The sequence below is a fragment of the Triturus cristatus genome, chromosome 3_2 (assembly GCF_964204655.1).
Source record: "Triturus cristatus chromosome 3_2, aTriCri1.1, whole genome shotgun sequence".
NCBI classification, from domain to species: Eukaryota; Metazoa; Chordata; class Amphibia; order Caudata; family Salamandridae; genus Triturus; species Triturus cristatus.
Window position 1 is genome coordinate 634,893 of NC_140584.1, and position 15,520 is coordinate 650,412.

The following is a 15,520-nucleotide window of genomic DNA, read 5'->3' on the forward strand; positions in this document are numbered from 1 at the left end:
CCTTAACCATTAGGCCAGAGTACGAGTGTAAGACCTTAGCTATTAGGCCAGAGTAAGAGTTAAGACCTTAGCTATTAGGCCAGAGTAAGAGTTAAGACCTTAGCTATTAGGCCAGAGTAAGAGTTAAGACCTTAACCAGTAGGCCAGAGTAAGAGGTAAGACCTTAACCAGTAGGCCAGAGTAAGAGTTAAGACCTTAGCCATTAGGCCAGAGTAAGAGTTAAGACCTTAACCATTAGGTCAGAGTACGAGTCTAAGACCTTAGCTATTAGGCCAGAGTAAGAGTTAAAACCTTAACCAGTAGGCCAGAGTAAGAGTTAAGACCTTAACCATTAGGCCAGATTACGAGTCTAAAACCTTAGCTATTAGGCCAGAGTAAGAGTTAAGACCTTAGCTATTAGGCCAGAGTAAGAGTTGAGACCTTAACCATTAGGCCAGAGTACGAGTCTAAGACCTTAACCAGTAGGCCAGAGTAAGAGTTAAGACCTTAACCATTAGGCCAGAGTACGAGTCTAAGACCTTAACCAGTAGGCCAGAGTAAGAGTTTAAGACCTTAGCTATTAGGACAGAGTAAGAGTTGAGACCTTAACCATTAGGCCAGAGTATGAGTCTAAGACCTTAGCTATTAGGCCAGAGTAAGAGTTAAGACCTTAACCAGTAGGCCAAAGTAAGAGTTAAGACCTTAAGCAGTAGGCCAGAGTACGAGTCTAAGACCTTAGCTATTAGGCCAGAGTAAGAGTTAAGACCTTAACCATTAGGCCAGAGTATAAGTCTAAGACCTTAGCTATTAAGCCAGAGTAAGTGTTAAGACCTTAACCAGTAGGCCAGAGTAAGAGTTAAGACCTTAACCATTAGGCCAGAGTACGAGTCTAAAACCTTAGCTATTAGGCCAGAGTAAGAGTTAAGACCTTAGCTATTAGGACAGAGTAAGAGTTGAGACCTTAGCGATTAGGCCAGAGTAAGAGTTAAGACCTTAAACAGTAGGCCAGAGTACGAGTCTAAGACCTTAGCTATTAGGCCAGAGTAAGAGTTAAGACCTTAGCTATTAGGCCAGAGTAACAGTTAAGACCTTAACCAGTAGGCCAGAGTAAGAGGTAAGACCTTAACCATTAGGCCAGAGTACGAGTCTAAGACCTTAGCTACTAGGCCAGAGTACGAGTCTAAGACCTTAGCTATTAGGCCAGAGTAAGAGTTAAGACCTTAACCAGTAGGCCAGAGTAAGAGTTAAGACCTTAACCTGTAGGCCATAGTACGAGTCTAAGACCTTAGCTACTAGGCCAGATTAAGAGTTAAGACCTTAGCTATTAGACCAGATTACGAGTCTAAGACCTTTGCTATTCGGCCAGAGTAAGAGTTAAGACCTTAGCTATTAGGCCAGAGTAAGAGTTAAGACCTTAACCAGTAGGCCAGAGTAAGAGTTAAGACCTTAACCATTAGGCCAGAGTACGAGTCTAAGACCTTAGCTATTAGACCAGAGTAAGAGTTAAGACCTTAACCAGTAGGCCAGAGTAAGAGTTAAGACCTTAACCATTAGGCCAGAGTACGAGTCTAAGACCTTAGCTATTAGGCCAGAGTAAGAGTTAAGACTGTAGCTATTAGGCCAGAGTAAGAGTTGAGACCTTGACCAGTAGGCCAGAGTAAGAGTTAAGACCTTAACCAGTAGGCCAGAGGACGAGTCTAAGACCTTAGCTATTAGGCAAGAGTAAGAGTTAAGACCTTAGCTATTAGGCCAGAGTACGAGTCTAAGACCTTAGCTATTAGGGCAGAGTAAGAGTTAAGACCTTAAAAAGTAGGCCAGAGTAAGAGTTAAGACCTTAGCAATTAGGCCAGAGTAAGAGTTAAGACCTTAACCATTAGGCCAGAGTACGAGTGTAAGACCTTAGCAATTAGGCCAGAGTGAGAGTTAAGACCTTAACCAGTAGGCCAGAGTAAGAGTTAAGACCTTAACCATTAGGTCAGAGTATGAGTCTAAGACCTTAGCTATTAGGCCAGAGTAAGAGTTAAGACCTTAGCTATTAGGCCAGAGTAAGAGTTAAGACCTTAACCAGTAGGGCAGAGTAAGAGTTAAGACCTTAACCAGAAGGCCAGAGTACGAGTCTAAGACCTTAGCTATTAGGCCAGAGTAAGAGTTAAGACCTTAGCTATTAGGCCAGAGTACGAGTCTAAGCCCTTAGCTATTAGGCCAGAGTAAGAGGTAAGACCTTAACCAGTAGGCCAGAGTAAGAGTTAAGACCTTAGCTATTAGGCCAGAGTAAGAGTTAAGACCTTAACCATTAGGTCAGTGTACGAGTCTAAGACCTTAGCTATTAGGCCAGAGTACGAGTCTAAGATCTTAGCTATTAGGCCAGAGTAAGAGTTAAGACCTTAACCAGTAGGCCAGAGTAAGAGTTAAGACCTTAACCATTAGGCCAGAGTATGAGTCTAAGACCTTAGCTATTAGGCCAGAGTAAGAGTTAAGACCTTAGCTATTAGGCCAGAGTAAGAGTTGAGACCTTAACCATTAGGCCAGAGTACGAGTCTAAGACCTTAACCAGTAGGCCAGAGTAAGAGTTAAGACCTTAACCATTAGGCCAGAGTACGAGTCTAAGACCTTAACCAGTAGGCCAGAGTAAGAGTTAAGACCTTAACCATTAGGCCAGAGTACGAGTCTAAGACCTTAGCTATTAGGCAGGAGTAAGAGTTAAGACCTTAGCTATTAGGCCAGAGTAAGAGTTAAGACCTTAACTAGTAGGCCAGAGTAAGAGTTAAGACCTTAACAATTAGGCCAGAGTATGATTCTAAGACCTTAGCTATTAGGCCAGAGTACGAGTCTAAGACCTTAGCTATTAGGCCAGAGTAAGAGTTAAGACCTTAGCTATTAGGCCAGAGTAAGAGTTAAGACCTTAACTAGTAGGCCAGAGTAAGAGTTAAGACCTTATCCATTAGGCCAGAGTACGGGTCTAAGACCTTAGCTATTAGGCCAGAGTAAGTGGTAAGACCTTAACCAGTAGGACAGAGTAAGAGTTAAGACCTTTACCAGTAGGCCAGAGTACGAGTCTAAGACCTTAGCTATTAGGCCAGAGTAAGATTTAAGACCTTAACCATTAGGCCAGAGTACAAGTCTAAGACCTTAGCTATTAGGCCAGAGTAAGAGTTAAGACCTTAACCAGTAGGCCAGAGTAAGAATTAAGACCTTAACCATTAGGCCAGAGTACGAGTCTAAAACCTTATCTATTAGGCCAGAGTACGAGTTAAGACCTTAGCTATTAGGCCAGAGTAAGAGTTAAGACCTTAACCAGTAGGCCAGAGCAAGAGTTAAGACCTTAGCTATTAGGACAGAGTAAGAGTTAAGACCTTAACCAGTAGGCCAGAGTAAGAGTTAAGACCTTAACCAGTAGGCCAGAGTACGAGTCTAAGACCTTAGCTATTAGGCCAGAGTAAGAGTTAAGACCTTAGCTATTAGGCCAGAGTACGAGTCTAAGCCCTTAGCTATTAGGCCAGAGTAAGAGATAAGACCTTAACCAGTATGCCAGAGTAAGAGTTAAGACCTTAGCTAATAGGCCAGAGTAAGAGTTAAGACCTTAACCATTAGGTCAGTGTACAAGTCTAAGACCTTAGCTATTAGGCCAGAGTACGAGTCTAAGACCTTAGCTATTAGGCCAGAGTAAGAGTTAAGACCTTAACCAATAGGCCAGAGTAAGAGTTAAGACCTTAGCTATTAGGCCAGAGTATGAGTCTAAGACCTTAGCTATTAGGCCAGAGTAAGAGTTAAGACCTTAACCAATAGGCCAGAGTAAGAGTTAAGACCTTAGCTATTAGGCCAGAGTAAGAGTTAAGACCTTAACCATTAGGCCAGAGTACAAGTCTAAGACCTTAACTATTAGGCTAGAGTACGAGTCTAAGACCTTAGGTATTAGGGCAGAGTAAGAGTTAAGACCTTAACTAGTAGGCCAGAGTAAGAATTAAGACCTAAACCATTAGGCCAGAGTACGATTCTAAAACCTTAGCTATTAGGCCAGAGTACGAGTTAAGACCTTAGCTATTAGGCCAGAGTAAGAGTTAAGACCTTAACCAGTAGGCCAGAGTAAGAGTTAAGACCTTAGCTATTAGGCCAGAGTAAGAGTTAAGACCTTAACCAGTAGGTCAGAGTAAGAGTTAAGACCTTAACCAGAAGGCCAGAGTACGAGTCTAAGACCTTAGCTATTAGGGCAGAGTAAGAGTTAAGACCTTAGCTATTAGGCCAGAGTACGAGTCTAAGCCCTTAGCTATTAGGCCAGAGTAAGAGATAAGACCTTAACCAGTAGGCCAGAGTAAGAGTTAAGACCTTAGCTATTAGGCCAGAGTAAGAGTTAAGACCTTAACCATTAGGTCAGTGTACGAGTCTAAGACCTTAGCTATTAGGCCAGAGTACGAGTCTAAGACCTTAGCTATTAGGCCAGAGTAAGAGTTAAGACCTTAACCAGTAGGCCAGAGTAAGAGTTAAGACCTTAACCATTAGGCCAGAGTACGAGTCTAAGACCTTAGCTATTAGGCCAGAGTAAGAGTTAAGACCTTAGCTATTAGGCCAGAGTAAGAGTTGAGACCTTAACTATTAGGCCAGAGTACGAGTCTAAGACCTTAACTAGTAGGCCAGAGTAAGAGTTAAGACCTTAACCATTAGGCCAGAGTACGAGTCTAAGACCTTAACCAGTAGGCCAGAGTAAGAGTTAAGACCTTAACCATTAGGTCAGTGTAAGAGTCTAAGACCTTATCTATTAGGCCAGAGTACGAGTCTAAGACCTTAGCTATTAGGCCAGAGTAAGAGTTAAGACCTTAACCAGTAGGCCAGAGTAAGAGTTAAGACCTTAACCAGTAGGCCAGAGTATGAGTCTAAGACTTTAGCTATTAGGCCAGAGTAAGAGTTAAGACCTTAGCTATTAGGCCAGAGTGAGAGTTAAGACCTTAACCAGTAGGCCAGAGTAAGAGTTAAGACCTTAACCATTAGGCCAGAGTACGAGTCTAAGACCTTAGCTATTAGGCCAGAGTAAGAGTTAAGACCTTAACCAGTAGGCCAGAGTAAGAGTTAAGACCTTAACCATTAGGCCAGAGTACGAGTCTAAGACCTTAGCTATTAGGCCAGAGTACGAGTCTAAGACCTTAACCAGTAGGCCAGAGTAAGAGTTAAGACCTTAACCATTAGGCCAGAGTACGAGTCTAAGACCTTAGCTATTAGGCAGGAGTAAGAGTTAAGACCTTAGCTATTAGGCCAGAGTAAGAGTTAAGACCTTAACCAGTAGGCCAGAGTACGAGTCTAAGCTATTAGGCCAGAGTAAGAGATAAGACCTTAGCTATTAGGCCAGAGTAAGAGTTAAGACCTTAACCAGTAGGCCAGAGTAAGAGTTAAGACCTTAGCTATTAGTCCAGAGAAGGAGTTAAGACCTTAACCATTAGGCCAGAGTGCGAATCTAAGACCTTAGCTACTAGGCCAGAGTACGAGTCTAAGACCTTAGCTATTAGGTCAGAGTAAGAGTTAAGACCTTAACCAGTAGGCCAGAGTAAGAGTTAAGACCTTAACCATTAGGCCAGAGTACGAGTCTAAGACCTTAGCTATAAGGCCAGAGTAAGAGTTAAGACCTTAGCTATTAGGCCAGAGTAAGAGTTAAGACCTTAACCATTAGGCCAGAGTACGAGTCTAAGACCTTAGCTATTAGGCCAGAGTAAGAGTTAAGACCTTAACCAGTAGGCCAGAGTAAGAGTTAAGACCTTAACCATTAGGCCAGAGTACGAGTCTAAGACCTTAACCAGTAGGCCAGAGTAAGAGTTTAAGACCTTAGCTATTAGGACAGAGTAAGAGTTGAGACCTTAACCATTAGGCCAGAGTATGAGTCTAAGACCTTAGCTATTAGGCCAGAGTAAGAGTTAAGACCTTAACCAGTAGGCCAAAGTAAGAGTTAAGACCTTAAGCAGTAGGCCAGAGTACGAGTCTAAGACCTTAGCTAATAGGCCAGAGTAAGAGTTAAGACCTTAACCATTAGGCCAGAGTATAAGTCTAAGACGTTAGCTATTAAGCCAGAGTAAGTGTTAAGACCTTAACCAGTAGGCCAGAGTAAGAGTTAAGACCTTAACCATTAGGCCAGAGTACGAGTCTAGGACCTTAGCTATTAGGCCAGAGTAAGAGTTAAGACCTTAGCTATTAGGACAGAGTAAGAGTTGAGACCTTAGCGATTAGGCCAGAGTTAGAGTTAAGACCTTAAACAGTAGGCCAGAGTACGAGTCTAAGACCTTAGCTATTAGGCCAGAGTAAGAGTTAAGACCTTAGCTATTAGGCCAGAGTAACAGTTAAGACCTTAACCAGTAGGCCAGAGTAAGAGGTAAGACCTTAACCATTAGGCCAGAGTACGAATCTAAGACCTTAGCTATTAGGCCAGAGTACGAGTCTAAGACCTTAGCTACTAGGCCAGAGTACGAGTCTAAGACCTTAGCTACTAGGCCAGAGTACGAGTCTAAGACCTTAGCTATTAGGCCAGAGTAAGAGTTAAGACCTTAACCAGTAGGCCAGAGTAAGAGTTAAGACCTTAACCTGTAGGCCATAGTACGAGTCTAAGACCTTAGCTACTAGGCCAGATTAAGAGTTAAGACCTTAGCTATTAGACCAGATTACGAGTCTAAGACCTTTGCTATTAGGCCAGAGTAAGAGTTAAGACCTTAGCTATTAGGCCAGAGTAAGAGTTAAGACATTAACCAGTAGGCCAGAGTAAGAGTTAAGACCTTAACCATTAGGCCAGAGTACGAGTCTAAGACCTTAGCTATTAGACCAGAGTAAGAGTTAAGACCTTAACCAGTAGGCCAGAGTAAGAGTTAAGACCTTAACCATTAGGCCAGAGTACGAGTCTAAGACCTTAGCTATTAGGCCAGAGTAAGAGTTAAGACTGTAGCTATTAGGCCAGAGTAAGAGTTGAGACCTTGACCAGTAGGCCAGAGTAAGAGTTAAGACCTTAACCAGTAGGCCAGAGGACGAGTCTAAGACCTTAGCTATTAGGCAAGAGTAAGAGTTAAGACCTTAGCTATTAGGCCAGAGTACGAGTCTAAGACCTTAGCTATTAGGGCAGAGTAAGAGTTAAGACCTTAACCAGTAGGCCAGAGTAAGAGTTAAGACCTTAGCTATTAGGCCAGAGTAAGAGTTAAGACCTTAACCATTAGGCCAGAGTACGAGTGTAAGACCTTAGCTATTAGGCCAGAGTGAGAGTTAAGACCTTAACCAGTAGGCCAGAGTAAGAGTTAAGACCTTAACCATTAGGTCAGAGTATGAGTCTAAGACCTTAGCTATTAGGCCAGAGTAAGAGTTAAGACCTTAGCTATTAGGCCAGAGTAAGAGTTAAGACCTTAACCAGTAGGGCAGAGTAAGAGTTAAGACCTTAACCAGAAGGCCAGAGTACGAGTCTAAGACCTTAGCTATTAGGCCAGAGTAAGAGTTAAGACCTTAGCTATTAGGCCAGAGTACGAGTCTAAGCCCTTAGCTATTAGGCCAGAGTAAGAGGTAAGACCTTAACCAGTAGGCCAGAGTAAGAGTTAAGACCTTAGCTATTAGGCCAGAGTAAGAGTTAAGACCTTAACCATTAGGTCAGTGTACGAGTCTAAGACCTTAGCTATTAGGCCAGAGTACGAGTCTAAGATCTTAGCTATTAGGCCAGAGTAAGAGTTAAGACCTTAACCAGTAGGCCAGAGTAAGGGTTAAGACCTTAACCATTAGGCCAGAGTACGAGTCAAAGACCTTAGCTATTAGGCCAGAGTAAGAGTTAAGACCTTAGCTATTAGGCCAGAGTAAGAGTTGAGACCTTAACCATTAGGCCAGAGTACGAGTCTAAGACCTTAACCAGTGGGCCAGAGTAAGAGTTAAGACCTTAACCATTAGGCCAGAGTACGAGTCTAAGACCTTAACCAGTAGGCCAGCGTAAGAGTTAAGACCTTAACCATTAGGCCAGAGTACGAGTCTAAGACGTTAGCTATTAGACAGGAGTAAGAGTTAAGGCCTTAGCTATTAGGCCAGAGTAAGAGTTAAGACCTTAACTAGTAGGCCAGAGTAAGAGTTAAGACCTTAACCATTAGGCCAGAGTATGATTCTAAGACCTTAGCTATTAGGCCAGAGTACGAGTCTAAGACCTTAGCTATTAGGCCAGAGTAAGAGTTAAGACCTTAGCTATTAGGCCAGAGTAAGAGTTAAGACCTTAACTAGTAGGCCAGAGTAAGAGTTAAGACCTTATCCATTAGGCCAGAGTACGAGTCTAAGACCTTAGCTATTAGGCCAGAGTAAGTGGTAAGACCTTAACCAGTAGGACAGAGTAAGAGTTAAGACCTTTACCAGTAGGCCAGAGTACGAGTCTAAGACCTTAGCTATTAGGCCAGAGTAAGATTTAAGACCTTAACCATTAGGCCAGAGTACAAGTCTAAGACCTTAGCTATTAGGCCAGGGTAAGAGTTAAGACCTTAACCAGTAGGCCAGAGTAAGAATTAAGACCTTAACCATTAGGCCAGAGTACGAGTCTAAAACCTTATCTATTAGGCCAGAGTATGAGTTAAGACCTTAGCTATTAGGCCAGAGTAAGAGTTAAGACCTTAACCAGTAGGCCAGAGCAAGAGTTAAGACCTTAGCTATTAGGCCAGAGTAAGAGTTAAGACCTTAACCAGTAGGCCAGAGTAAGAGTTAAGACCTTAAACAGTAGGTCAGAGTACGAGTCTAAGACCTTAGCTATTAGGCCAGAGTAAGAGTTGAGACCTTAGCTATTAGGCCAGAGTACGAGTCTAAGCCCTTAGCTATTAGGCCAGAGTAAGAGATAAGACCTTAACCAGTAGGCCAGAGTAAGAGTTAAGACCTTAGCTATTAGGCCAGAGTAAGAGTTAAGACCTTAACCATTAGGTCAGTGTACGAGTCTAAGACCTTAGCTATTAGGCCAGAGTACGAGTCTAAGACCTTAGCTATTAGGCCAGAGTAAGAGTTAAGACCTTAACCAATAGGCCAGAGTAAGAGTTAAGACCTTAGCTATTAGGCCAGAGTATGAGTCTAAGACCTTAGCTATTAGGCCAGAGTAAGAGTTAAGACCTTAACCAATAGGCCAGAGTAAGAGTTAAGACCTTAGCTATTAGGCCAGAGTAAGAGTTAAGACCTTAACCATTAGGCCAGAGTACAAGTCTAAGACCTTAACTATTAGGCTAGAGTACGAGTCTAAGACCTTAGCTATTAGGGCAGAGTAAGAGTTAAGACCTTAACTAGTAGGCCAGAGTAAGAATTAAGACCTAAACCATTAGGCCAGAGTACGATTCTAAAACCTTAGCTATTAGGCCAGAGTACGAGTTAAGACCTTAGCTATTAGGCCAGAGTAAGAGTTAAGACCTTAACCAGTAGGCCAGAGTAAGAGTTAAGACCTTAGCTATTAGGCCAGAGTAAGAGTTAAGACCTTAACCAGTAGGTCAGAGTAAGAGTTAAGACCTTAACCAGAAGGCCAGAGTACGAGTCTAAGACCTTAGCTATTAGGGCAGAGTAAGAGTTAAGACCTTAGCTATTAGGCCAGAGTACGAGTCTAAGCCCTTAGCTATTAGGCCAGAGTAAGAGATAAGACCTTAACCAGTAGGCCAGAGTAAGAGTTAAGACCTTAGCTATTAGGCCAGAGTAAGAGTTAAGACCTTAACCATTAGGTCAGTGTATGAGTCTAAGACCTTAGCTATTAGGCCAGAGTACGAGTCTAAGACCTTAGCTATTAGGCCAGAGTAAGAGTTAAGACCTTAACCAGTAGGCCAGAGTAAGAGTTAAGACCTTAACCATTAGGCCAGAGTACGAGTCTAAGACCTTAGCTATTAGGCCAGAGTAAGAGTTAAGACCTTAGCTATTAGGCCAGAGTAAGAGTTGAGACCTTAACCATTAGGCCAGAGTACGAGTCTAAGACCTTAACCAGTAGGCCAGAGTAAGAGTTAAGACCTTAACCAGTAGGCCAGAGTACGAGTCTAAGACCTTAACCAGTAGGCCAGAGTAAGAGTTAAGACCTTAACCATTAGGTCAGTGTACGAGTCTAAGACCTTATCTATTAGGCCAGAGTACGAGTCTAAGACCTTAGCTATTAGGCCAGAGTAAGAGTTAAGACCTTAACCAGTAGGCCAGAGTAAGAGTTAAGACCTTAACCAGTAGGCCAGAGTATGAGTCTAAGACTTTAGCTATTAGGCCAGAGTAAGAGTTAAGACCTTAGCTATTAGGCCAGAGTAAGAGTTAAGACCTTAACCAGTAGGCCAGAGTAAGAGTTAAGACCTTAACCATTAGGCCAGAGTACGAGTCTAAGACCTTAGCTATTAGGCCAGAGTAAGAGTTAAGACCTTAACCAGTAGGCCAGAGTAAGAGTTAAGACCTTAACCATTAGGCCAGAGTACGAGTCTAAGACCTTAGCTATTAGGCCAGAGTAAGAGTTAAGACCTTAGCTATTAGGCCATAGTAAGAGTTGAGACCTTAACCATTAGGCCAGAGTACGAGTCTAAGACCTTAACCAGTAGGCCAGAGTAAGAGTTAAGACCTTAACCATTAGGCCAGAGTACGAGTCTAAGACCTTAACCAGTAGGCCAGAGTAAGAGTTAAGACCTTAACCATTAGGCCAGAGTACGAGTCTAAGACCTTAGCTATTAGGCAGGAGTAAGAGTTAAGACCTTAGCTATTAGGCCAGAGTAAGAGTTAAGACCTTAACCAGTAGGCCAGAGTACGAGTCTAAGACCATAGCGATTAGGCCAGAGTAAGAGTTAAGACCTTAACCAGTAGGCCAGAGTAAGAGTTAAGACCTTAACCATTAGGCCAGAGTACGAGTCTAAGACCTTAGCTATTAGGCCAGAGTAAGAGATAAGACCTTAGCTATTAGGCCAGAGTAAGAGTTAAGACCTTAACCAGTAGGCCAGAGTAAGAGTTAAGACCTTAGCTATTAGTCCAGAGAAAGAGTTAAGACCTTAACCATTAGGCCAGAGTACGAATCTAAGACCTTAGCTACTAGGCCAGAATACGAGTCTAAGACCTTAGCTATTAGGTCAGAGTAAGAGTTAAGACCTTAACCAGTAGGCCAGAGTAAGAGTTAAGACCTTAACCATTAGGCCAGAGTACGAGTCTAAGACCTTAGCTATTAGGCCAGAGTAAGAGTTAAGACCTTAGCTATTAGGCCAGAGTAAGAGTTAAGACCTTAACCATTAGGCCAGAGTACGAGTCTAAGACCTTAGCTATTAGGCCAGAGTAAGAGTTAAGACCTTAACCAGTAGGCCAGAGTAAGAGTTAAGACCTTAACCATTAGGCCAGAGTACGAGTCTAAGACCTTAGCTATTAGGCCAGAGTAAGAGTTAAGACCTTTGCTATTAGGCCAGAGTAAGAGTTGAGACCTTGACCAGTAGGCCAGAGTAAGAGTCAAGACCTTAACCAGTAGGTCAGAGTACGAGTCTAAGACCTTAGCTATTAGGCAAGAGTAAGAGTTAAGACCTTAGCTATTAGGCCAGAGTACGACTCTAAGACCTTAGCTATTAGGGCAGAGTAAGAGTTAAGACCTTAACCAGTAGGCCAGAGTAAAAGTTAAGACCTTAGCTATTATGCCAGAGTAAGAGTTAAGACCTTAACCATTAGGCCAGAGTACGAGTGTAAGACCTTAGCTATTAGGCCAGAGTAAGAGTTAAGACCTTAGCTATTAGGCCAGAGTAAGAGTTAAGACCTTAGCTATTAGGCCAGAGTAAGAGTTAAGACCTTAACCAGTAGGCCAGAGTAAGAGGTAAGACCTTAACCAGTAGGCCAGAGTAGGAGGTAAGACCTTAACCAGTAGGCCAGAGTAAGAGTTAAGACCTTAGCCATTAGGCCAGAGTAAGAGTTAAGACCTTAACCATTAGGTCAGTGTAAGAGTTAAGACCTTAACCATTAGGTCAGAGTACGAGTCTAAGACCTTAGCTATTAGGCCAGAGTAAGAGTTAAAACCTTAACCAGTAGGCCAGAGTAAGAGTTAAGACCTTAACCATTAGGCCAGATTGCGAGTCTAAAACCTTAGCTATTAGGCCAGAGTAAGAGTGAAGACCTTAGCTATTAGGCCAGAGTAAGAGTTGAGACCTTAACCATTAGGCCAGAGTACAAGTCTAAGACCTTAACCAGTAGGCCAGAGTAAGAGTTAAGACCTTAACCATTAGGCCAGAGTACGAGTCTAAGACCTTAACCAGTAGGCCAGAGTAAGAGTTTAAGACCTTAGCTATTAGGACAGAGTAAGAGTTGAGACCTTAACCATTAGGCCAGAGTATGAGTCTAAGACCTTAGCTATTAGGCCAGAGTAAGAGTTAAGACCTTAACCAGTAGGCCAAAGTAAGAGTTAAGACCTTAAGCAGTAGGCCAGAGTACGAGTCTAAGACCTTAGCTATTAGGCCAGAGTAAGAGTTAAGACCTTAACCATTAGGCCAGAGTATAAGTCTAAGACCTTAGCTATTAAGCCAGAGTAAGTGTTAAGACCTTAACCAGTAGGCCAGAGTAAGAGTTAAGACCTTAACCATTAGGCCAGAGGACGAGTCTAAGACCTTAGCTATTAGGCCAGAGTAACAGTTAAGACCTTAGCTATTAGGACAGAGTAAGAGTTGAGACCTTAGCGATTAGGCCAGAGTAAGAGTTAAGACCTTAAACAGTAGGCCAGAGTACGAGTCTAAGACCTTAGCTATTAGGCCAGAGTAAGAGTTAAGACCTTAGCTATTAGGCCAGAGTAACAGTTAAGACCTTAACCAGTAGGCCAGAGTAAGAGGTAAGACCTTAACCATTAGGCCAGAGTACGAGTCTAAGACCTTAGCTATTAGGCCAGAGTACGAGTCTAAGACCTTAGCTACTAGGCCAGAGTACGAGTCTAAGACCTTAGCTATTAGGCCAGAGTAAGAGTTAAGACCTTAACCCGTAGGCCAGAGTAAGAGTTAAGACCTTAACCTGTAGGCCACAGTACGAGTCTAAGACCTTAGCTACTAGGCCAGATTAAGAGTTAAGACCTTAGCTATTAGACCAGATTACGAGTCTAAGACCTTTGCTATTAGGCCAGAGTAAGTGTTAAGACCTTAGCTATTAGGCCAGAGTAAGAGTTAAAACCTTAACCAGTAGGCCAGAGTAAGAGTTAAGACCTTAACCATTAGGCCAGAGTACGAGTCTAAGACCTTAGCTATTAGACCAGAGTAAGAGTTAAGACCTTAACCAGTAGGCCAGAGTAAGAGTTAAGACCTTAACCATTAGGCCAGAGTACGAGTCTAAGACCTTAGCTATTAGGCCAGAGTAAGAGTTAAGACTGTAGCTATTAGGCCAGAGTAAGAGTTGAGACCTTGACCAGTAGGCCAGAGTAAGAGTTAAGACCTTAACCAGTAGGCCAGAGGACGAGTCTAAGACCTTAGCTATTAGGCAAGAGTAAGAGTTAAGACCTTAGCTATTAGGCCAGAGTACGAGTCTAAGACCTTAGCTATTAGGGCAGAGTAAGAGTTAAGACCTTAGCTATTAGGCCAGAGTAAGAGTTAAGACCTTATCCATTAGGCCAGAGTACGAGTGTAAGACCTTAGCTATTAGGCCAGAGTGAGAGTTAAGACCTTAACCAGTAGGCCAGAGTAAGAGTTAAGACCTTAACCATTAGGTCAGAGTATGAGTCTAAGACCTTAGCTATTAGGCCAGACGAAGAGTTAAGACCTTAGCTATTAGGCCAGAGTAAGAGTTAAGACCTTAACCAGTAGGGCAGAGTAAGAGTTAAGACCTTAACCAGAAGGCCAGAGTACGAGTCTAAGACCTTAGCTATTAGGCCAGAGTAAGAGTTAAGACCTTAGCTATTAGGCCAGAGTACGAGTCTAAGCCCTTAGCTATTAGGCCAGAGTAAGAGGTAAGACCTTAACCAGTAGGCCAGAGTAAGAGTTAAGACCTTAGCTATTAGGCCAGAGTAAGAGTTAAGACCTTAACCATTAGGTCAGTGTACGAGTCTAAGACCTTAGCTATTAGGCCAGAGTACGAGTCTAAGACCTTAGCTATTAGGCCAGAGTAAGAGTTAAGACCTTAAGCAGTAGGCCAGAGTAAGAGTTAAGACCTTAACCATTAGGCCAGAGTACGAGTCTAAGACCTTAGCTATTAGGCCAGAGTAAGAGTTAAGACCTTAGCTATTAGGCCAGAGTAAGAGTTGAGACCTTAACCATTAGGCCAGAGTACGAGTCTAAGACCTTAACATGTAGGCCAGAGTAAGAGTTAAGACCTTAACCATTAGGCCAGAGTACGAGTCTAAGACCTTAACCAGTAGGCCAGAGTAAGAGTTAAGACCTTAACCATTAGGCCAGAGTACGAGTCTAAGACCTTAGCTATTAGGCAGGAGTAAGAGTTAAGACCTTAGCTATTAGGCCAGAGTAAGAGTTAAGACCTTAACTAGTAGGCCAGAGTAAGAGTTAAGACCTTAACCATTAGGCCAGAGTATGATTCTAAGACCTTAGCTATTAGGCCAGAGTACGAGTCTAAGACCTTAGCTATTAGGCCAGAGTAAGAGTTAAGACCTTAGCTATTAGGCCAGAGTAAGAGTTAAGACCTTAACTAGTAGGCCAGAGTAAGAGTTAAGACCTTATCCATTAGGCCAGAGTACGAGTCTAAGACCTTAGCTATTAGGCCAGAGTAAGTGGTAAGACCTTAACCAGTAGGACAGAGTAAGAGTTAAGATCTTTACCAGTAGGCCAGAGTACGAGTCTAAGACCTTAGCTATTAGGCCAGAGTAAGATTTAAGACCTTAACCATTAGGCCAGAGTACAAGTCTAAGACCTTAGCTATTAGGCCAGAGTAAGAGTTAAGACCTTAACCAGTAGGCCAGAGTAAGAATTAAGACCTTAACCATTAGGCCAGAGTACGAGTCTAAAACCTTATCTATTAGGCCAGAGTACGAGTTAAGACCTTAGCTATTAGGCCAGAGTAAGAGTTAAGACCTTAACCAGTAGGCCAGAGCAAGAGTTAAGACCTTAGCTATTAGGCCAGAGTAAGAGTTAAGACCTTAACCAGTAGGCCAGAGTAAGAGTTAAGACCTTAACCAGTAGGCCAGAGTACGAGTCTAAGACCTTAGCTATTAGGCCAGAGTAAAAGTTAAGACCTTAGATATTAGGCCAGAGTATGAGTCTAAGACCTTAGCTATTAGGCCAGAGTAAGAGTTAAGACCTTAACCAATAGGCCAGAGTAAGAGTTAAGACCTTAGCTATTAGGCCAGAGTAAGAGTTAAGACCTTAACCATTAGGCCAGAGTACAAGTCTAAGACCTTAACTATTAGGCTAGAGTACGAGTATAAGACCTTAGCTATTAGGGCAGAGTAAGAGTTAAGACCTTAACTAGTAGGCCAGAGTAAGAATTAAGACCTTAACCATTAGGCCAGAGTACGATTCTAAAACCTTAGCTATTAGGCCAGAGTACAAGTTAAGACCTTAGCTATTAGGCCAGAGTAAGAGTTAAGACCTTAACCAGTAGGCCAGAGTAAGAGTTAAGACCTTAGCTAGTAGGCCAGAGTAAGAGTTAAGACCTTAACCAGTAGGCCAGAGTAAGAGTTAAG